The sequence below is a fragment of the Biomphalaria glabrata genome, chromosome 6 (assembly GCF_947242115.1).
Source record: "Biomphalaria glabrata chromosome 6, xgBioGlab47.1, whole genome shotgun sequence".
NCBI classification, from domain to species: domain Eukaryota; kingdom Metazoa; phylum Mollusca; class Gastropoda; family Planorbidae; genus Biomphalaria; species Biomphalaria glabrata.
Window position 1 is genome coordinate 46323053 of NC_074716.1, and position 12160 is coordinate 46335212.

The window sequence follows — 12160 nt, forward strand, 5'->3', positions numbered from 1 at the left end:
TTGTTAACTGGGGTTGAAGCTATAAACAAGATTCAAGTCAGGATTCTTTAGCTTATAGAAGATTAATAAAAACAATATATCACATTTGATAAAGTATTATATAGGGTACTATATTGAATTCCAATGTCAAGGACGCTAATTTGAACTTGTTGCCAACTAAAAAAAAATAGAGCTATGATTATAACCAAAGACGATTGTGCAACAGTTGATCTTTGTATGAAATATCGTTTATTGAATGTTATAAAATTATTTCTTGTGGGCTTCTAATTTTTAGGGCACCACGTACTTTTCTACACATTATTTCCTCATAGCTAGGGCTGTTTCTATTTGAACCAAAATTAATTAATTACGACTGATTGATAGTTGATTTATGTTTTGTAATGAACATTGAATAATTGTGTAAATTTTCAACTAGATCCAATAATGACAAGTGGTAGAAATAACTTGTACAAAAATGTGTACCAAACAGACTGAGTTGATGTACGTTTTGCATAGAGGAAAAATAAATAAATGTAGATCAAAAACAAAGACGGACTGACTGACGGACGGACGGACTGACTGACGGGTTCAGAACGAATGGTGGGACGGAAACAAAGAGGATATCCTTTTCAGTCAATAACTACTCCACTTCGTCTCGCCCTAGTCCTAACATTTCTATAGAAAGTCATTGCCCTCGTGAAATAATTCATTTAACTGACCAAGGTCCGGTCTGCTGGACAAAAGTGATCCGGTGAATGGGACTTTTTTTTCTCCGTATTCTATTTATCCCGCCCCTTTTCTTTTTCCACTATTCTTGCCAAGTGTTATTTCCCTAAACTGTTATGAGAAACAAGCCACTCAAAGATCGCTTGTTTTTTTAGACAATCTTTAGCTTGATTCAAGAGTACATTGATAGTTAGGCGCGTTAGTCTAAAGCTGGACTCAAGAGTACATTGATAGTTTGTGCAAGTTAGTCTAAAGCTGGACTCGAGAGTACATTGATAGTTTGTGCAAGTTAGTCTAAAGCTGGACTCAAGAGTACATTGATAGTTTGTGCAAGTTAGTCTAAAGCTGGACTCGAGAGTACATTGATAGTTTGTGCAAGTTAGTCTAAAGCTGGACTCAAGAGTACATTGATAGTTTGGCGCGTTAGTCTAAAGCTGGATTCAAGAGTACATTGATAGTTTGGCACGTTAGTCTAAAGCTGGACTCAAGAGTACATTGATAGTTTGTGCAAGTTAGTCTAAAGCTGGATTCAAGAGTACATTGATAGTTTGGCACGTTAGTCTAAAGCTGGATTCAAGAGTACATTGATAGTTTGGCGCGTTAGTCTAAAGCTGGACTCAAGAGTACATTGATAGTTTGGCCCGTTAGTCTAAAGCTGGATTCAAGAGTACATTGATAGTTTGGCGCGTTAGTCTAAAGCTGGATTGAAGAGTACATTAATAGTTTGGCGCGTTAGTCTAAAGCTGGACTCAAGAGTACATTGATAGTTTGTGCACGTTAGTCTAAAGATGGATTCAAGAGTACATTGATAGTTTGGCACGTTAGTCTAAAGCTGGATTCAAGAGTACATTGATAGTTTGTGCACGTTAGTCTAAAGCTGGATTGAAGAGTACATTAATAGTTTGGCGCGTTAGTCTAAAGCTGGACTCAAGAGTACATTGATAGTTTGTGCACGTTAGTCTAAAGATGGATTCAAGAGTACATTGATAGTTTGTCACGTTAGTCTAAAGATGGATTCAAGAGTACATTGATAGTTTGTGCACGTTAGTCTAAAGCTGGATTCAAGAGTACATTGATAGTTTGGCACGTTAGTCTAAAGCTGTGACTGGATCAAGAATACATTGAGAGTTCAAGTTTGGCAGACTGATGTTTTTGTTTTCATAGATATATATATATATATATTATAAATGTATATATTAGTAAGTAATCACTACAGTAGCTGTGAATTGTTGTAATGACACTGTACGCTCTGTCATAGTCTGTCTTCAAACTACTTATATAAGTTACTAAGGAAATCATTTTTGGTGTTATACGGCAGGATGGATGATGGACCGAGACATTACATGCACGATGGACACAGGCATAATAAATCTGTGCGATTAGAAATATTGTCACCAATTGTTGTTGTTTAGCTTATCACTAGTCTTGACCAGTCCTTTGAGGGGACGGAAGAAAGAAGTATCATGGTGAATGTTTACAAGATCGTTTTTTAAATGTATAAAAAATGTTCACTCAGGGTTCAAGAGTGCTCAAGGGAAATAATTCAGCTTATACCACCACATCTTTCAAGATACCAACCAGTTAATTAACAAATTGGTTTTTTTTTAATTCGTGTATTGTCAGGTGAAAGAAATAAATGCAAAATTTCAGCTTAATCCGAAATTGGGTGTGGGAGTAATAACGTGTACGAACTTTTTTACCGTACAGACAGAGTGAGTAGATATAAGCTTTGTAAAAATAGACGCGGCTGCCGTTGAAAGAGATTCTAAGACACAAAGGGAAAGGAAAAAGAAGGTCAACAGATCTTGTGTGGTGCCTCAACGGTCCAACAGAGTAAGGGATAATGAGAAGGTGAAGGTTATCTTAGACTATAGTCCGAAATATCCCTAGAGAAAACAAAATGAATGCAGATCTATCTATCCACAGCACAGTTAAATCTCAGATATAGAATCAGTTATGCGAAGCTTCCAACTTCATCATGAGACTGCAGTAGGAGAAAAAAGAAAAGATATTCATTGAAAAGAATGGGAACTTATATGCATTATTCTTAGCGTAAAGAATATTTTCTAATATTACTTACAGACTTGGAGGCGCGGTGGCTGAGCGGTAAAGCGCTTCCAAACCGAGGTCCCGGGTTTGAATCCTGGTGAAGACTGGGATTTTCAACTTTGGGATACTTAGGCGCCTAACGCCTCTAATGGGTACCTGACATTAGTTGGGGAAAAATAAAGGCGCTTGGTCGTTGTGTTGGCCACATGACACCCTCGTTAACCCTGGGCCACAGAAACAGATGACCTTTACATCATCTGCCCCCATAGATCGCAAGGTCTGAAAGGGGAACTTTACTTACAGGCTTCGTGATGATTTTCTAGAATATGACTCTTTTTCATTATAAACATTTTTTTCTATCTTTTGTCAGGCTTATATCCTACCATATATGTCTACATTCAATCATCTTGTGGTTTTTGTTTACATTCGTGACATTTTGTGTTGTTGTTTTTCTGGAATCACATGACAACGCGAAGGAGCACGGCATTGTGGCTATTGAGAATAGTTTTAATACTATTTTACAATTATTTATTTAAAAGCTATATAATGAAAAGAACCGCACAATTGCTGCCATATATCTCAACGCTTCAAGACTCATCTCTTTTGCTATATAAAACAAAATAAGTAATTAATCACCAACAATTTATTAATTATTTGTTTAAATTTTTAATTGATTCGTGTATTATCTTCATCAATAAATAATAGTGCAAAGTTTCGACTTAATCCGAGACTGGTAAGAGGGAGAAATGATCATAATGTGTACAAGATTGCACAGACAGACAGACAGACAGACAGAGTGACTATATGTAAACTTTTTTTTTTTTTTAAGTTCTAATATTTCTGAGAGGCTATAAACACACACGCATATGCGACCAATAGGAAGCAAGGGGGTTAATCCTATCATGTTTCCAGTTCTACGAGTCTATGCTAGTCACTAGAAAGAAAGGCTTAGAGTCATACGCACTGACCTATTTATAAACAGAGGCAATACAGCAATGTACACAATAAAATTCTAGAGTTCATGTATATGGAGACCTTCGTTGTCCTGTAGTGAGCCAGACTTTGTGTCATCATAGTCAGAGTACGTTTTTTTAATTCGAAGGTTTGAAAGGAAGAGGCGGAGTGGCGAAGCGCTTGGCTTCCGACCCGCGGGGGTTCACGGTTCCAATCCTGGTAAAGACTGGGATTTATAATTACGAGATCTTTGGGGCGCCTCTGAGTCAAGCTTCTTTGTTATACAATAGTAGTCAAAAATCGTAAACGGCATGTAATGTAAGATGGTGGAAATATACTATTGAAACGACCAACCACCTTTATTTTTTCCCCAACTAACGTCAGGTACCCTTTAGAGCGGGGTAGACTCAGAGACGCCCTAAGGATCCCGTGATTATATGCCGTAATCAATGCGATCGATTTGGACATGGTTGTCACCTCACCATTCTGAATTTGCGTCTTAAGATCTGAGGTGTGAGAACCACTGGTCTCAAGAAACAAAAAAACTCAGCAAATTGTTACTTGGGATAAAACATTTGTCCTTGACAGACAACCGTCTGTGACACAGGGATCAATAAAGATTAAGCCAGGAGATAGAAAACTTAATTAAATGATAGCCTAAGTTTTAAAACCCAGAGTTTGTGGTAAAAGTAAACTTCCTGTTTCATTGTTTACATTAGTTACAGCTTTTCTGAGTTTCGCTCAATAAACAAATTTTATTATTTTGCAATTTGAAAAAATCAATTAAGCTTTCATTGATAATCTTTTAATTTCCATAGTTCATTATTAATAAGTTGAACTAGGTTATTCAATGATTCTAAAATTGTCATTTGTTGAGCTGAAGAAGATCAGGCATAAAACAACATTTAACCGATATCACATTGTAAGCATTTCACTTAAGATTCCGTAAAATCACTGAACAAAGTGGGTCCTATTGCCATCTGGAATCCAGAACCCTTACTTTATGTATACTATCCATGTGAATCCATCCAGTGCCTCTTTTTCCCAACTGTTGGTGTCAATTTTGAAGAGCTTCATGTCGCGTTAACACGCACCATACGTCCATACCTTAAAAGTGGGCGACATTCGGCTCTGCCGCCTTCTTTTTGAAATCTACTAAATATGCATCCCAGCAGTTTGTAAAGTCACGTTGTATGTGAACCTCTGCTTGAAGTCAATAATATCGACCTGGGATGAGCTTCATCAATTATTGTAGGAGATGGGGTACGTTTAGGTTCGATGGTGAGCAGAGCTTGAAGTGTATAATTAACTGGAGAGTGAGCCATCGATTATGTGCATCATAGAGATCTATACCGAGTAATTATATATTAGTAGGTTCTCAGAGGAGGGGATATGTTTGGTGTATGTGTGTATGTGTTGTGTGATTTGATTTGGTATACACACAAATGATGGGTGTATATTTAGAACCGGCGGAGCTCATAGAACGTAACGTGCTTTTAGGGCTAGATCTAGAACAGAGCTTAATTAGATCTAGTAGGCCTACAGGGCTTAAATAGATCTAGTACAGAGCTTAATTTGATCTAGTGCACAGCTTAATTAGATCTAGTACAGAGCTTAATTAGATCTAGTAGCAACAGGGCTTAATTACATCTAGGTTTTAAGGTAAGATTTTATTGGAATCACAAATAGTTTTAGGATCAGTTTTTTCGAATTAATTTAGTGCTATGAACGTTGTTTTTTTTTTGTTTTTTTTTTTTTTTTTTTGTTTTTTTTTTTTACATCTCTCGACTGTTCCTTCAGAATTAAAGACAAATAAAATTTAGCCCACGCTACCCGCAGGACCGTGAGAGATGGCAGCGGCAGGGTTGGAACTTAGGATCTTCAACACGAGTTCCAAAGCGCATACCGCACCACCAAGTAGCCTTCCATTTAAATGTTACAGCTACAACAAGAAAAACACTTTTGAAAATACTTTTTTTCTTTTAACCAAATCTTAAAATAAGCGTAGTTGTATCAATAAGTTTGGATCAGTCATGTGATTGAATTTGCAATAGATGAAGACTAACAATAACAAATCTGAGCGATTACAAATATTTTAACCAATTGTTTTTGTTTAGCGCAACTTCATGCTTTTAGCTTTCTCAATGCGCTATGATCCTAAGACTAAGACTTATGGAAATTTGTTGTGTTTACAAGGACTCTTTTCTCATATAAAGACAACACAACAGAAAAATACACATAAATACAACAGACACAACATAAAGAGTTCATTCAGCGACTACACACAGGTATCTTGGTGCATTTCATGTTCCCTGATCAATGAGTGGCGGTGATAGAGTCTGACCGAGTGAGGTACGAACGAGTTTTTGTACCGCTCCGTTCTTGTTTTGAGTGACAGCAGTCGCCCACTTCGCGACGACCTGACGTAGTTCTGATGGAGCGGGTGGCCGTTGTCTTCCAAGATTTTTTCAATTTTTCTTAGGCACGTTTGTTCAAAAAGTTCTTTTAAATGTGATAATGTTGTGAGTGTAATTTTTGATGCTTTTTAAATGATGTTTTCAAGACGTCGCAACAATTTAGATGAGGCGTTGCCTTGCCAACAAGTTATTCCGTATGTTAGCAGATTTTCTATAGTCGCGCCGTAAAAAGTCTCACTTGTCTTGACTAGATGTAAAGAGTTCTGGGTGGGTGGGTGAGAGAGAAAGAAGGGGTTTCTGGGTAATCGCTTTTTAAATACATTTATCAAAAAAAAAGTAGAATGACCTTAAGTCGAACTCTTAATTTCGATTAATCTAGAATTACAAATTACACATCAAGTGACCTTTTTTTAAAAAATATCATCTTGCTGGGTATAAAATTTGGTGCGTAAATGATTCAACGAAAACCCAATCAGGACATCGATTTCTGGTTATTTTCCGTTGAATCAGGACTCTGTGACCTCAATAACTCTGATTTAAACATGGTGGAGCACATACTCAATTAAAAAAATAGACTTAAAACCACTATACCAGCGAATCGCTTATGAAATTGGAAAATTTTATAGTTATCTATTGTTAGCTTCAAACTTTAAAGCGGCGACCTGCAAAGTATAAATGAGGCTAATTCAACTAATACCACCACATCAGTCAAGTACAAATTCTTTCCGTTGTTCGTGATACCAAACAAAATAATTAACTACCAATAGATAATTAACGTATTGGTTCTCTCTTTCTACTATATAAAACAAATTGTGTTAATTAAATAGTACACAATGATTTACTAATTGGTTAATTTTTGGATTGATGCGTGTATTTCTATCGACTATAAATAATTATGCAAAAATTTCAAGTTGATCTCAGAATGGTTGTGGGAGAAATAACGCGAACAAAAATTGTTCCAGACAAACATAGAGTGAGTGGATATAAGCTTTGTAAATAAAAAAAAAATCCATTTTGCAATACAGGCTCAGAAAGAGAGCCAACACTGTGCGCTATATATAATGTATGAAAAGAATTGATTATCAAACAAAGCATCAGCTTCTTCTCGTGACATTTGGCTCAGTTGACAGTTGTCATTATTAAAGCTGTCGTAATCGTTGATGTTTCATTCAGCATGGGATATTGGTAAATATGCAGATCTGTTATAAGCTAAACTAAGTCGCTAAAAATGTTCACGATCTATAACAGGGACCCAGGCCACAAGGGAGGTAACTAATAATTATATAATTTCCCCTTTTTGCACTATAGAAATTCAAAACATTGGCTGAGACAAGCGCTGATAAGAATTACACAATGGAGAAAATTCGCTCCATTTATCCTACCCGCCCGCAAGCACCATATAAGCTCATGCATATAAATTTTAATTTTTTTGACTAGCAGGAAATGAAAAACAAAAAAACAACATATTTCCAGCTTAAGTCCGTGGGCAAATAAAAGAAATCTCATCTGAGGGTTTACAAGAGTGTCATGTGAGCCAGAAAAAAAACGGTTTACATCAGAATAGGGTCCGAAAAAAACCTATGGTTAAATAGCCAAGTTTTAACTGGATTTGAACTCGCGATCCCACCTTCGTTGGTTCGGAATCCAAGCAGTTAACCTTTTGGCCAGGCCTAGTTTCAACATAATCAACTTAGAAAATGACGAGCTAGCAGTACAAGGATTTGTAGAAACAAATATCAGCTCTACAATAGATGTTGTTATTAAGTCAACGAATCAGCTCTAGAATGTCTATTATCATAAGTCAACGAATCAGCTCTAGAATGTCTGTTATTATAAGTCAACGAATCAGCTCTAGAATGTCTGATATTATAAGTCAACGAATCAGCTCCAGAATGTCTGATATTATAAGTCAACGAATCAGCTCCAGAATGTCTGATATTATAAGTCAACGAATCAGCTCTAGAATGTCTGTTATTATAAGTCAACGAATCAGCTCTAGAATGTCTGATATTATAAGTCAACGAATCAGCTCTAGAATGTCTGTTATTATAAGTCAACGAATCAGCTCTAGAATGTCTGATATTATAAGTCAACGAATCAGCTCCAGAATGTCTGATATTATAAGTCAACGAATCAGCTCCAGAATGTCTGATATTATAAGTCAACGAATCAGCTCTAGAATGTCTGATATTATAAGTCAACGAATCAGCTTTAGAATGTCTGTTAGTATAAGTCAACGAATCAGCTCTAGAATGTCTGATATTATAAGTCAACGAATCAGCTCTAAAATATCTGATATTATAAGTCAACGAATCAGCTCCAGAATGTCTGATATTATAAGTCAACGAATCAGCTCTAGAATATCTGATATTATAAGTCAACGAATCAGCTCTAGAATATCTGATATTATAAGTTAACGAATCAGCTCTAGAATGTCTGATATTATAAGTCAACGAATCAGCTCTAGAATATCTGATATTATAAGTCAACGAATCAGCTCTAGAATGTCTGATATTATAAGTCAACGAATCAGCTCTAGAATATCTGATATTATAAGTCAACGAATCAGCTCTAGAATATCTGATATTATAAGTCAACGAATCAGCTCTAGAATGTCTGTTATTATAAGTCAACGAATCAGCTCTAGAATGTCTGATATTATAAGTCAACGAATCAGCTCTAGAATGTCTGATATTATAAGTCAACGAATCAGCTCCAGAATGTCTGATATTATAAGTCAACGAATCAGCTCCAGAATGTCTGATATTATAAGTCAACGAATCAGCTCTAGAATGTCTGATATTATAAGTCAACGAATCAGCTCTAGAATGTCTGTTAGTATAAGTCAACGAATCAGCTCTAGAATGTCTGATATTATAAGTCAACGAATCAGCTCCAGAATGTCTGATATTATAAGTCAACGAATCAGCTCTAGAATGTCTGTTATTATAAGTCAACGAATCAGCTCCAGAATGTCTGATATTATAAGTCAACGAATCAGCTCTAGAATGTCTGTTATTATAAGTCAACGAATCAGCTTTAGAATGTCTGTTCTAATGTCAACTAATCAGCTATAGAATGTCTGTTCTAATGTCAACTAATCAGCTTTAGAATGTCTGTTTTTATAAGTCAATGCATCAGCTCTAGTTAACTCTAGTATGTCTGTTCTTATAAGTCAATTAATCAGCATTTGTGAAAAAAAAATGTTACACATGTTTTGGATGTACCTTATCTTATCTTATAAAATACAGATATTACTTTAAAAAAATAGATGATGATTACGTCTTACGCCGCGTCATGCATCTAGTCATCCATGCTAACCAATGACTTAAATTCTGCCAGGCAACCCATTCCATGCTCTAATAGCACTAGGGAAGAAAGAGCATTTGTACAAAGTTGTCCTAGCATATGGGACGAGGAAAATATCTTTGTGTCTTTCTACGTATTTTGTTAGATTTTGTTTTTCGTATTTGAAGATTATGGTTACAGTAGAAGATAATCTAGTTACTATTCAAAACCTCCAGCAAGACGACGGGGATGGGGGGGGGGGGGTAAGGTATGAACCCGAGACTATCGAGACGACCGAACAACTGTCTAGCGCGCATACCAGCACACCACACGACCAGGAGCATTGCTTTATAAGCCTGGATCTGAGAATGATGTTCCTAGCGTTGATATTAAATATGTTTGTTTTGTAAAATGGTTTACATGTTTCGAATGTTCCTTCAGAGTTGAAGATAATTACTTCCTAGTCCAAACCTCGGGGACGACGGAGGATGTGAAAGGGCAGGGTTTAAACGTTGGACCATCGACTGTCCAGAGCGCAAACCGCACCACCAGGCAGCCATGCTTGATATTGTTCCATATAATAGCCTAAGAAAATATATTGCAATTTGTTTATACGACAACTCTGATATAGAAATATTATCTAGGCATTAAAAAAAAATCAATGTGTATATGCGATATTGCTTAATGCTTAAAATGCTCGGGCAAGTGCATGAATGCTTTTATGCACCTGCTTAAAAAAAGAGTGCCCGCCCGACCATGGACGAGATCTAATGCTGTAGTTCAACTAATGCCATTATCTTAACCTCTGGAGCCGAGGTTTTCTCAACTCCCTTGAAACTTGTTTAAAAAGCATTGGAAGCCAAAGACAAGTTGCAAGAAATTGTCTTTAACTTTCTTTTTCTCCGGCTCTTTGCTTTGCTGTATCACTAGACATTTGTTTCACTTCTTTAAATTCTTATTGGCTTAAACTTTTTAAATTTGTCTTATAGGCAACCGTGTGTTCCACCATGTTTAAATCAGACTGAGTTATTGAGGTCACTGAGTCCTGACTCAATGGAAAATGACCAGAAATCGGTGCCCTGATTGGGTTTTCATTTCATTTACGGACGAATTTTTATACCCAACAAGATAATATTAGAAAAAAGTCACTAAATATGTATTTGTAATTTGAGATTAAGCGATGAAGGATTCTAGATATATTTAGAGTAGATTTTGTGTAGATTCTGAGTAGATTGTGTATATATATTTCTATATTCTTAGTCAATTTTATATAGATTCTGATTAGATATTGGCTATATTCTGAGTAAAATTTGGGTTTATTATGAGTAAATTCTAAACAGATTTTATGTAGACATTGTCTACATTCTGTGTAGATTTTATGTAAATTCTGAATAGATTTTATGTAGATTCTGATTAGATTTTGGATACATTCTGATTTGATTTTGGATACATTCTGATTAGATTTTGGATACATTCTGATTTGATTTTGGATACATTCTGATTAGATTTTGGGTCGATTTTGAGTACATTTTGAGTAGATTCTAAGTAGATACTTAGTAGATTCTGGTTATGTTTGGCACCAATCAATAAATGTGACATTTTCAGAAAAACGTACGCGTCATCCTATTGATCTGAAGATGTCACAAACAGAGGAACATTGACGACTGAGATCGATATGAAATTCATGGGTTTTAAAACACGTTGAGAGGTTTTATTTCAAAATTCAAAAGTAGGTCACCGAAGTTTATACTTAAAAATACAATTAATTAGACACATGGCGTAAGCGTAATTAGACGTGAACTAGTGGTATGTGGTTTCAAACTGAGAATGTATGTAATCCAAATTATATGTAGGTATAACCAGTTACATAAAAAATATTTCAAAAATGAACAAAAATTTGAGTTATAGATTGTCCGTGACAAATGTTTTGACGAAACCCCTACTGTATACATCTAGTCTATTGACTTTTGACTGCCCCAGACTTGCTGATCTCCGTCTCGACAGGTCTGGAAAAACAAAAATTCTCGACCTGTATGGTGACACATACAATATGCAAAACAGCAGGGTTTGTGTCCAGGGCTTTTGCAAGAGAGATTTTGAGCCACGTTTAAATGGAGTTTGATGATGATGAGGAGGATGAGGAGGAGGAGGAGGAGAAGGATGATGATGATGAGGATGATGATTAGGAGGAGGAGGAGGAGGAGGATAATAAGGATGATGATGAGGATGAGGAGAAGGAGAAGGAGGACCATGAGGATGATGATGATGATGATGATGATAATGATGATGGGGATGATGATGATGAGGAGGAGGAGGAGGAGGAGCATGAGGAGGATTATTAGGATGATGATAATAATGATGATGAGGAGGATGAGGATGATGATGAGGAGGAGGAGGAGAAGGAGGAGAAGGAGGATGAGGATGATGAGGAGGAGAAGGAGGAGGAGGAGGAGTATGGTCTTAGAACTTACTTAGAAATGTACGATTAAGGAAGTTTGTTTAAAAATTGGTCTTCAAAAAGTCTGGCTCTAATTACAATGAGATGTGTGTACTGGGTAGAATTCTTCATTACATATTAAGACGTATCTGAAACTGAAATGTTCTAGAAGAAGAGAACAAAACGGGAAAGATGATTATTTATAAGTAGGATGAAAGTTCATGAGTTTATTGAGGCGCGGTGGCTAAGCTGAGTAGCCCTTACCTTCCGAACCAGGGGTCCGGGATTCGAATCCTGGGGAAGACTGGGA

At 36.3% G+C, this 12160-nt stretch overlaps 1 protein-coding gene and 1 long non-coding RNA gene across 5 annotated transcripts in view; one reads left to right on the forward strand and one right to left on the reverse strand.

The window, feature by feature from the left end:
• The window catches only part of LOC106078264 (synaptotagmin-7-like), a 465097-nt gene that overhangs the window by 415863 nt on the left and 37074 nt on the right, over window positions 1-12160 (reverse strand). The gene's annotated exons all lie outside the window — the stretch shown is intronic.
• LOC129926943 (uncharacterized) overlaps window positions 5216-12160 on the forward strand; it is a 37798-nt gene continuing 30853 nt past the window's right edge. The window contains exon 1 of the long non-coding RNA XR_008778659.1: window positions 5216-5370. This is a non-coding gene — a long non-coding RNA (uncharacterized LOC129926943). The remainder of the gene's footprint in view (window positions 5371-12160) is intronic.